This window comes from Tupaia chinensis, unplaced genomic scaffold, assembly GCF_000334495.1.
Source record: "Tupaia chinensis unplaced genomic scaffold, TupChi_1.0 Scaffold000600_1, whole genome shotgun sequence".
In the NCBI taxonomy this organism is placed as follows: Eukaryota; Metazoa; Chordata; class Mammalia; order Scandentia; family Tupaiidae; genus Tupaia; species Tupaia belangeri.
This window is the reverse complement of record NW_006160117.1, coordinates 6,421,076-6,432,794: the sequence shown is the minus strand read 5'-3', so window position 1 is coordinate 6,432,794 and position 11,719 is coordinate 6,421,076. Positions and strand designations below refer to the sequence as shown.

The 11,719-nt window shown below is 39.2% G+C and overlaps 1 pseudogene; it reads left to right on the top strand.

Annotated features, from left to right (window-relative positions):
- Nucleotides 1-10,764, top strand: part of LOC102468793 (protein FAM92A-like) — an 80,143-nt pseudogene extending 69,379 nt beyond the window's left edge.
- Nucleotides 10,765-11,719: the final 955 nt, after the last annotated feature.

Sequence of the window (11,719 nt, the reverse complement as noted above, 5' to 3'; positions counted from 1 at the left end):
CTCGCCAGACAGACAGAGAGAGACATAGAGACAGGAAGCGAGAAATCAACCCCCCAGGGGGGATGGTCACGCTACAATCCCTTCTCCTCCATTCTCCTCTCGGGATCTTGGGCACGCACGGGGGATCTTGGGCACGCACGCACACGCGCCCACCGGGTCCGGGACGCAAACCCCGGTCAACTACGTGGGAGTTCAGCGACATAGCCATTATGCTGACTGCTGGTTCCCTTGAACAGTAACTCTTAACAACTTCTTGGAATGCCACTGTTTTCTTTAGCCTGGTCAGTCCTTTTATCACTTTTTGGTATTGGCTTGGAGGTTACACCCTCTAAGAACCCTGCCTGAACTCCCATTGTGAATTGAATGGCCTTCCTACATTTTTCCACAGCAAGTACTTCTTACTTTTTCCAGAAAAATGGTTGAGCTCCTTACTGTAAGATCCAAAATTCTATGAGGGCAGCATTAGTGGATGTTTTGAGCATTGTTGTATTCTTACAGCCTTGTAGAGTTTTCTGTGAATATTTGTATGATGAAGGAATGAATTATATAATATTTGATTCCCTAGCATTCTGGAAAAGTGAAATATTACTGCACTCATAGTATTTTTAAAAACCCTCTACTTTGTAAATGTTTATTTATTTATTTCTTCCCTTAATCAAGGGAGACAGAGAGAAATTAGAGAGAGAGAGAAATGGCACCCCCAAAAGGATGTTGACACTAAATCCATCCTAAGCCTTCATTCGGCAAGTGCCTAGTGTACTCAGAGAGGTCTCTGGCCTTAAACATGGAACTGTGCCATGTGGGATTGCTTTGCAGGGTATTGCATTTTACTACTGTACCACTGTCTGCTCCCCTCCATAGTATCTTTATAAATTAGAAGAGTCAGCTTTCTTCTAGGAACATGAAGTTACTTATATATTAAAATAAAACAGAATTATAGCTCAGGCTATAAAATTTCATTGTAAAGTAAATATCTTTAGATAATAAAAAAATTACTTTCAAACTAGAAACTAAACAGGGGAGTTGTTAATATAAATAAGCTCTGCACAGGATATTTTAGAAGACTATCTGAAATAATCATTTTTGTCTGTTGTAATTGTTTCACAACATGTGGCAAGTAATAGGTGCTTATGAAATGTTTGCTGAAGAAAGGTCAGAATGAGTAAACTATGACATTGAAACAAGTTTTGGATTTAAGCACTATTTCTTTTCTTTTTTGTTGAGAGGTTTTTGCTATAGGGCACGTGTGCTCACCAGAAAGACAGAGAGGACAGAGGGACAGAAAGCAAGAAATCACCCCCTGGGGGGGATGGCCACGCCACAATCCCTTCTCCTCCATTCTCCTTTCATGATCTTGGGCACGCACACACACGTGCCCGGCATGAGTTTAAGTCACTGGGTCTGGGACTCGAACTGCGGTCGACTACATGGGAGTCCAGTGACATAGCCATTACGCTAATTGCTGGTCCTGATTTAAGCACTATTTTGAGAAACAGTTTATATGTGTACTCTTCTGGTATTGTCAAATTTTATATATAAGAGTAACCATGATGTGAACAGCATTCTTTGTCTTCAGTTACTTATGAGATATTGGAATCAATAATTAGATTTTTAAAGATAATCTTTTAAAAATTATTATTTATTTAATTTTATTTATCATTATTATTATTTTGTTTGCTATAGTGCACATGTATTCACCAGAGACAGACAGACAGACAGATAAAGAGTGAAGGAAAATGAGAAAGCAAGCTGCCTGTTCTGGGAACTGAACTGTGGTTGGCCATGGAGGAGTCCAGTGTGTCAACCACCATGCCACCTGCCGGTCCTAAGAATCACATTTTAATTGAAACAGGTAACTATGAAACTTGAAGATTTCTTGAAGGGCAGCCTTGGCATGACAGTAATTTGGAAAGGTATTGTATTTAATACTTTCCCCCAAACTCACCAGCTACAGAATATATATTTTAATGTATCTTAAAGTTCGTTCATTGATATATCATTATAAGCATAAGATCTCAAAGTAAATTTTCTATTAGCTGTTGACATGCAAAGTTTTATGTGTAAACACATGTATATATATTTATATTTTTCCTATTTCTGTTTTTCTAGAAGTGATTAATTAGTGCTCCAGCTATAAAGCTTCTATTTTCCTTGTCAATGACAATCTCAAGGCCTCTGAGCTGCCTCTCGCTTGACCTTGGTTTAAAAGCACAAAGAATAGCAACCTTGAAACTGGCATCAACAAGATTCATTCTACAGAAACCAGATGCAGCACAATAGAGAAAAACCACACATTTAATTTTAAGGTTTTACAGAAATTGCTCTCAGTATTTCTTCTCCTTAAAGACTTTTAAGTGCAAACGTCCTTCATTTCACAAAGGGAAGCATTGCCATTCTGCCACTTAACACTGGCCAAAGCAGTCCTTTGGAGACCCCTGTGCATTGTTCTCTTTGATGGACACATGGCAGCAGTGTCCACACAGCCCTGGGAGAATAACACAGCCGGATGTAAACGTTTAGCGGTAAAGATTTTATTGAGCAGATCCTGACTACTAAAGCGTGCTGAAAAGCATTTCATTAACATTTGAACAAGAAGGTTATGAAGCTGTAATAGAATCATAGAGTTCAATGGAGATGCATATATGATTTTTGACTTGAAGGAGCTATTTTCCATTTTCTTATACCAGTGTTCATTTGAAGGTGTGCCATGGTTGTCCTTTGCCCGCAGAATTGTTTGTTCCTTTGGAGTCAAGAATACCCACATTAACAATGGGAAGCTCTGTGGGGAAGTGGGGTGTAAGGGTGATGGATGAAAATTGATTAGGGAACTTTCTCTTAGTTGGTAATCTGTCCCCCCCCTCCATGTCAGTATTACCTAATTTATCTCCTAGACTCAAATCATACTTTGCTAAACTGTCAGTTGATTACTATTTTAAGATTTATGATAATATCTTCAAAAATAAAAAGAAAAGGTCTTCTTATCAAAGATATGAATATATCTACTCCTCCATTCTCCATTCTTTGATACATTCCTATTGTTTCCTTACAGTTAAAGAAAATTGTTCAGATTTGGAAATCCATATTCCGAAGACATATTCAAAACATGGTTAACATGTGCTGTAAGATTTATATTGCTGAATATTAATTTGCAAAACTAAAAGAAATATGGAGAGCCTTTACTTTTTCTTAGGGCAATGGTATTAATAGTAAATGTTTAACAACTGGCTCTCCGGAGGAAAAAGAAAGTGGGGATTTTAGCATTTGCAGGATTCTGTGTTGTATTCCCGTCATGGCCTATTTTAAACTACTAAGGATATGTCACTGAGCACCAGCTATGGGTAGAGCTGGCAAGAGGTAGACGGTTGGTTCTCCTGAACCATTGCAGGCAGCTCCAGTACCTCACTACCTTCATGTTTTGTATATGTCTTTTCTATTCCACTTCAACAGTCAATTCAGACTTTTATTAACTCTTGCTTAAAACATTACAGTATTAGAATGTCATATTCTCCTTGTTCCCCCTATTTCTTAGTGCCCACTCCCTGTTTTTCGTACGTATGTGCTAGAGGGTGCATGTGATTGCCAGTGAGAGACAGACAGAGAGACAGGAGAAAGTACTCACCATGGGGAATGGTTGCACCACAATCCCTTCTCTATTTCGATCTCTGTTCAGGATTTTGAGCACATACACGTACATGCCCAGTGTGTTTCTGAAGCTACTGGGTTTGAGATGCAAACCATGCAGTGAACCATGTAAGATCTGGCTGGCTTAACAACCAGGCCATGGTCTGGTTCCACTCACTGTTTTTATTAATCAATTAGTACAAGTTACACTGAGACTTTGTGAGCAATCCCCAGGAATAAGTACTTTGCATATGTAGAAACTCAATTTTGTGGTCACTGTCCCCACACTGCTTTCATTCTAGTTAGACAAGCACATGCATTCTGGAAATCCAAAGCTGCATGAAACAAATATCAGAGGAGTGGTTCCAAAACAAATTACCAAGGGCTGACTCCATGGTGCAGTGGTAAAGTGCTGTTCAAGAGAAGCTGGATCTTATACGGCAACCATGGTTTGAATCCCTGGCTTGGTCAGTCTGAAGCAGGCTGGACACATGTCTAGTGCCCAAAATATTATGGAATAGAGGACTAGAGGTTGTGGAGGTTGCTCGTCTCTTTTCTCTCTCTCTCTCTTTTGTGCATGTACATCTGAATAAAGAAAAAGTTAAAAAACAAATTACTATACTACTTTGAAAAGCAACTGTGGGTTTGGTGTGTTAATAATTTAAAAAATTATGTGAGAGGATTATTTCTTATTTTTTTTGCTAGTCCCTTAATATATTGATTTTTACATTTAGTCACTGTGTATCATTAGAGCACACCAAATGAATTTTCCCATCATGAATACACTGTATATTGGTTCAGTCAAAGCTATTACCATCCACATGATCATCAACAGATAATTTTCCATTTTTTCTAGAGGCAAAAGTCTAGCATATATTTTTGTTTTGACTGCCACCTTCTGATTTTCTTCCTGTTCTTGAAGACTTTTTTGCCATATGGGTGGGAAGGGGCCCTTCCTCTTTGTATCTTTTCTTTTTCTTTTCTTTTTCTTTTTTTTTTTTTTGAGAGGTTTTTGCTATAGGGCATGTATGCTCACTGGAGAGACAGAGGGAGACGGAGAGAGAAAAAGTGAGAAATCACACCCCAGGTATGGAGATGGCCAAGCCACAATCCCTTCTCCTTCATTCCCCTCTGAGGACCTTGGGCACACGGGCACACATGCACACATGCCCAGTGTGAGTTTTAAACCACCAGGTCCAGGACTTGAACTGTGGTTGACTATGTTGGAGTACAGTGATGTAACCATTATGCCATCTGCTGGCCCTTCCTCTTAGTCTTAACAATGAAAGTGTCAGGTACTTAATCTGCCAGCAGCCCTTGCAGCTGAGATATGGAGAGGTGACCTCAGTTCAAGCAATTAGGTGCATGTATCCCAAAGTATGAATATGGAGCAGGTGCATGCTAGCACACTACTTAGACTACATTTTGCAGATGAGGAGCAGCTGAAGTGCCAGCAGCAGTAGCAGACCTGTTGAGGGGCCACAGAGAGAGTGATGCTGATGGTAAGACCTGGGGTTTTATGTCCCGCTCTGCTGCCATAGTGGTGGTAGTAGCTCTGAATCCAGTTTTTAACAACATACACATTACTCTTGCTAGACCTATGGAACGTGATGTGACTTTGGCCATGGCTCCCACACAGCCTCCATTGTCCTAGATTCCCTGCTCTCCTTATTATTCATTATGCTTAAGCCCACCAGGGTTATCTCTGTTGCTTACAGCCAGGAATCTTGACTGTTACTTAAGGATAGGAAGGCAGGGTGGGCAAAATGAGCCAAGAAGTAGAGTCTCTCAAGCTCCATATATTTCAACAGCTAAACAAATGCTGAAAGATAAACTCTAATGTCTGTAGTCTATCCTTCCATTTCCCTTTAAGGTATGCTCATTTGATCTTAAACACACTGTGGAATGTACCATGCATATTCCCATCTCTGTATTTCTACTCATTGAGTTTCTCCTCTCTGGAACAATATCTGATTTCCACTTAGCCTAGTTCCATCTTATCTAGTTTCCAAGGCCTAGGTCAAATCTTCTTAATATTTGTCAAATCTTCCTAGACTGACTTATTAATTTTTTTTCTTTTGTCTGTACAGTTGGAGAACTTACGTGTCATCTCCAAGCATTTACAATGGCTATTTGAATGCACTGCCTGATAATTTCATTTTACTGTTTTTTTTTTTTTTGAGAGTTTTTTTCTTTCTTTTTTTGGTCTTGTTTTTGGTTTTGCTATAGGGTGCATGCACTCTCCAGAGGACAGAGAGAGACAGAAAGCAAGAAATCACCCCCGGGGGGATGGCTCCTCCTGCAATCCTTTCTCTTCTATTCTCCTCTCAGGATCTTGGGCACGCACACACACGTGCCCGTTGTGAGTTTAAGCCACCAGGTCCAGGACTTGAACCGCAGTTGACTACATGAGAGTCCAGCGACATAACCATTACACCATCTGCTGTTCCCCCATTTAACATTTTTAAAAACAGTTTATTTCCTCCATGAAAGAGAGACAGGCACCCCCAATAGAGTACTCACAGCGATCCATACCTAGTTTCAGTTGACCTGGATAACAAGTATGTGTGCATGTGTGGTGTGCTCAGAGAAATCCCAGGAATAAAATCCAGGACCTTCCCACATAGTTTCATAGGTCCATTGTCACTGCCCCACCACCTGACCCCACTTCGTGATAATTTGATTGGCCATCAAGCAAATATTAATTTCTTACCGCTCCCACTGTGGGTGGAAAATACTTCCCCCATTGATGCTGTTCTTGGCCATGTGACTTGTCTCAACCAGTAGAATGTGAGCAGAAGGCTGAACGTGGAACCGCAGCTTGGTTTGGCTTATCTCTTGTGCACCAGCAATGCATTATGCGATCATGCTGTAGCTCAGTACTGGGAAGGCAGACCTGAACCCAGCCTGTGGCCTGGAACCAAGCCTAAATCTTTGCAGCAGAACACCAAAATTGGGAGTGAAAACCCTTGCTGCTGTTTGATATTGTTACAATTTTGAGGTTGTTTATGATGTAGCCTTATTGCAGCATTTGTTGATATTTCACTTTTACACTTCATGCGCCTTCTTGCTCTAGCAATATTATATATTCTTATGGCTTGACCATGCTTTATCCTTCTTTGGTATGTTCCCCAGGATATATCCAGAATGATGAAGGCATGCTGTGTTTAGTAGATAGAATGACTATTAGTTTATTCACAAATGATTATTGAACTTCTACTTTGTTCTAGGAAGCCATTTTTCCAGCTGCAAGGGATAATGGTAAAAATTACATTTGTGCCATTGAAAAAATGTGTAGGAGGGACAAAAGAAGATAATGCAGTAGGGTAAAGATAGTGGATAAATCCAACGACAGAGAAGTACTCAGAGACAGGACAGTGAAGCCTAACTGGATATTCGTTTGACCAGTAGAGAGGGTAGATAGTAGCACATTATCAAAGGTTTCTCCAAGGAGACATTATTCAAACTGGGTATTAAGGGACATATTGGAGCTATCCAGATGGAGAAGGATTAAGAACATCCTAGACAGAGGAACAACACATATAAAGCCACAGAGAGGACAGAAAGAGTCTGGCATGTTTGGGAAACTGCATGTAATTCATGGAGCCTACAGTTCCCACTTTGTGTGTGGAAGTAGTGAAGCTTTCAGTGTTTCCCAAGCATTTTCTAGTTAAAAGGTTGATGTGATACATTGAAAAACAGTGAATCCTGACAATAAATGCATGATTTAATTCCCCAAGCACACAAATTGTATACAATGATGCAGAAAAAGAGTCTTAGACAGTCTTACTGCCATTCTATGGAGTAAGAAAGCATCAAATAAACATTTTGCCATTTTACATTAAACTTATGGGAGATATGTTATTGACTAATAATAATTCCTAATATTATTGAGCTTTTATCCCACGCTTGGCACTTTTCTCAGTACTCCACATATATTATCCCATTTAATCATCATGACAGTCCTATAAAATAAATATTATTATATTCCACTTCAAAGGTAACGGATCTGAGGCAGAGGAATAAGTAACAAGCTCAAGGTCACATGGCTAGTTGTGTTTAAGCCAAGATTCAAACCCAAGGAGTCTGATGCCAGCCCCTATGCACTTAATTTCTTCTCCTTACTGTCTACAGAATAAGGGTAACATAGTCCTGAAAAGAACTATTCAAATTGACTTAAGAGGAGATCATTCTTAAAACATGGATAATATAAACACAATAATATTTAAAGTGCTAAATTTCTATTTTGAAGGGAAATAAAATGAAAACTTTACTGCCTCTCAGAAACCAGAGAAAGAGTAATTTAATCCCCAAAATAATGGATTAAATCCTTATCACCTTTTAATAAGTGAAGAACCCTTTTAAAATCACAATAATCATAGAAGGTAACTACAGTGGGAATTATAAAAGATGTCTAAGAAAAAAAGATAAGCAAAGAACTCGTTCTGTTACTGCGGAAAATAGCTAACACTAAGAGTGGTGACTGAGAAGACACGAATGCTTATACAAGTGAAAAATTACTCTGAAGTAGATAGAAGAAATCAATTCTAGGTTTATTTTAGTTGAGAGACTAAATTAAGATTAATCTGAAGCCATATATTTTGTCAGGATCTCAAATTATCTCATTTGCAAGACCGGAAATATTCTTCTAAGCATTATAAACAGAACTTGCCCTCTCATCCTTCAAGTGTAATTATCACCTTTTATCTCATTTGATTAGCACATCGCAAGGACATGATGCTATGGAGCTGCATTAGGAAACTTGAATATGTGTTTCTGGATTATCTAGTCCAATAGTTCTCAACATTTATTTTCTGCCTTAACATTGGTCCCATGAATAAACATACTTAGATATGAGTTCCCACTCACTCACTGTAACGTGACACCATTCTTTCCCCACTCGCAAACATTTGGCATACAAAAGCAGGAGAATCATGTTGCTTTAGAAAATAATTTGAACCCCCTTCTTGTATTTTTTTTATTTTATTGTATTTTGAAAATTATTTATTCATTTGTTTTATTTTATTTTAATTTGACCAGAGTGAGACACAGAGAACAGAGAGAGAGAAAGTGAGAAAGCAAGCCACCAGGTCTGGGACCTGTGGTTGACCATATGGGAGTTCAGTGCCTTAACCACTATGAAACCCACCCCCCTTGTCTTTGTAAGCAAATGTCTCAGTCATGGGCAATATATTTTGTTGGTCCTTCTGAGCTCTCTCCCATATCTCTGGAGTGGAATATTGAAAACTATTAATATATTTTCCAAACTTCTTTGTGAGCAGTTTCCATTAGGTATCATCAATCAGAAGTACTTGCATGATATTTGGAAGCTTGTAGAGAATGGGAAGCCATTATTCCCTGGTAGTATAGGCAAGCAGTTGAGTTTCTTGGTGGTGACTTTGACTTTCAGAGACCATAATGTGACTCATCCACTCCAGTGCTGGAAATGGCTGGGTTTAGTGATGGCCACTTCCCTGAAAATTCCTACATTCTCTGATATCCTGAAAACCACCTTCCTGACCTTGACTTCCCTAGACTTTTCCAAATTCATGTAAACTTTCTTATTTTTAATACATTGTTTCTTCCTCAAAGTGACTAAACTGACCTTGATTTATCTTACCTATTATAGTAATACATTACTTAGGCCATACCTGATAACCAGTTGCTACTTTTGCTTTACAGTGCCCTGGTTGAAACGTGATGCTCCCAGCCACAAAAATACAAAAATAGCCAACAAGGGGCCACTAGGTGGCATAGTGGTTAAGCTGCTGGATTCCCACACGGCCAACTGCAGTTTGAATCCCAGACTGGAAGACTTGAAAATCATGCTGGGTGTGTGTGTGTATGCACCCAAAATCTCAGGAGGAGAATGAAGGAAAAGAGAGTGTGGCATGGTCATTCCCCCATGGGGGGGGTGTGATTTGTCACTTTTTGTCTCACTGTCTCTGTCTCTTTCTAGTGAGCTTCAAGAAAAAATAGCCAACAAACACCATTAAGTGAATATGTCTCAGGAAAAGATCCTCACTTTAGTACATAGACTTATCTTTAGGCAAGTGTAAGAAAGATGAGTAGAAAGAAGGTGAGAGAAAAGAAAAGGAAAAGGAAAAGGTTAAAGGAAGAAAGATTAAAGAAGTTATATGAGACAGATGGGCCTTTCTTTGGTATATCCTATAGATTCTTCAAGGACAAAGCCTTGCATCAGTCAGAGTTCCTGTAATAAAGACAGGGTATTGGACTAGCTAGTGGTGTGGTGTTAGGGCAGCTGGATCCCCAAAGGCTGAATGTATTGTTTGAGTCTCAGACCTGGTAGCTTGAAAAACATGCTGGTGTGTGTGTGTGTGTGTGTGTGTGTGTGCATAAAATCTTGCAGGAAGAAATTGAGGGGAAAGGATTGCAGTGTGACCGTTCCTCACGGGGGTTGCTTTCTTACTTTCTTCTCTCCCCCTCCCTTTTCTTTGATAAGTGCTTATGTTCTATAACAATTTGTTTTTTAAAAAGGAAGACATGATGCTCTCAGTGTGGGTAATCTCAGAAAGATTTAATAAGGGGACTATTTATAAAGTGGCTATTGAAATGAAAGAAAAGCAAGGGGTAGTGTAGCATCTGAAGATTTATTAACATCTTGGTGCCGTGACCTTTTTAAGGCCTGAAAGTTCAAGGAGAGAGAAACAGAAAGCTGCATGGGGAGGGTTGTCTAATATGAACTGTAACTTTAACTCAATGGTGAGAACCAGCTAGTAGTAACTGCACTGGGAGAGTCTAAAGAAGACATACTCTGACCTCACTCTTCTTCTACCTCTACTTCCTTCCAACACTCTTCTGATTTCCACTTTAGCTAAACCCAACCAGAAGTCAGAGGGCAAGAGAGCCTGTGGTAAAGAAATGATTAGAGTGCATCTTCTGGGGCAGGTGGGATTTATCTAGTACAGGGATAGTATCTGTTTTGCTTAGCATTGTATTTATTCACAGGGCCAAGCACAAATTGCTGACAGTGGAGGCAACTGTGGCCACTTGGGTGCTGATGCTCTGTCTAAAGAGGGCTATTGTTATTCAGCTCTGCCCAATTACTACTGCCAGTGTAAGAATATCAGCTCAGTGTCACCAGGACTTCCCATTTTTCAAAAGAAGATGAAATGTGGATGAATTTTTAGGTGAAATAATCTAGCTTTTAAAGATTGAAAATAAATTCAGATATTTTAAAAAACAATATGTAGTCCACATAAAATATTCTCAGACTGAATAAATACAACCTTGTGCCACCAAATTGCAATCACTGTACAAAATACTTAATAACTTGTTTAGAATGATTTTATTTAGTATTATTATTTTAAAATTTGGTATAGGACATGTGTGCTCGCCAGAGAGAGACAGACAGAGAGAGAGGGAAAGTGAGAAAGCAAGCTGCCAGTTGTGGTACTTGTAACCATAGCCAGCCATGTGGGAGACCAGTGCCTTAATCATCATGCCACCTGCTGGGCCTGTTAATAAATCTTTTTAAAAATGGATGGATAATCTGATTATTTTGTAGACAAACAAAGAAGTGGCATTCATTATAATTGTGTTGTGAAGAGACATTGTAGATAGGATAGATAACAATTTAATCCCTAAATCTCATGATTTACCTCATACAGTAAAGGTCCAGCTGAAGGTTGTGATTCTCCACAGCAGCTCCCTTCCAGGCAGTGACTTATGTATCCAGCCCACTGTCATCTTGCTGTCTCAGATCATAACAGAAGATGAGAATGCCAAGAATCCCACAATAACTTGTCTTTGCCTTGGTCCACAAGAAAATACTTCTATTCACAGTCCATTGCTCAGTACTAGTTAGTTTTGGTTATGCTCAATTTCAAGGTATCCAGGAACTATATATTAAAACCTGGATATTTGGTAAACATTTCATGTCTGTAGCACAAAGGTGGCTATATAAATACATGTAGAAGATCTATGTATATTAGTGTCCTTTTGAGTACTATTGGGTTTAAAAAGAAGTAGAAAAGTGTTGACTGGACTGCATACGAGTTCCTGAAATTAGCCAGTCAGGTAGCAACACTGGGAGAAAGGAATTATGAAATAACAATAAGCAGGCTACAGTTGGGGA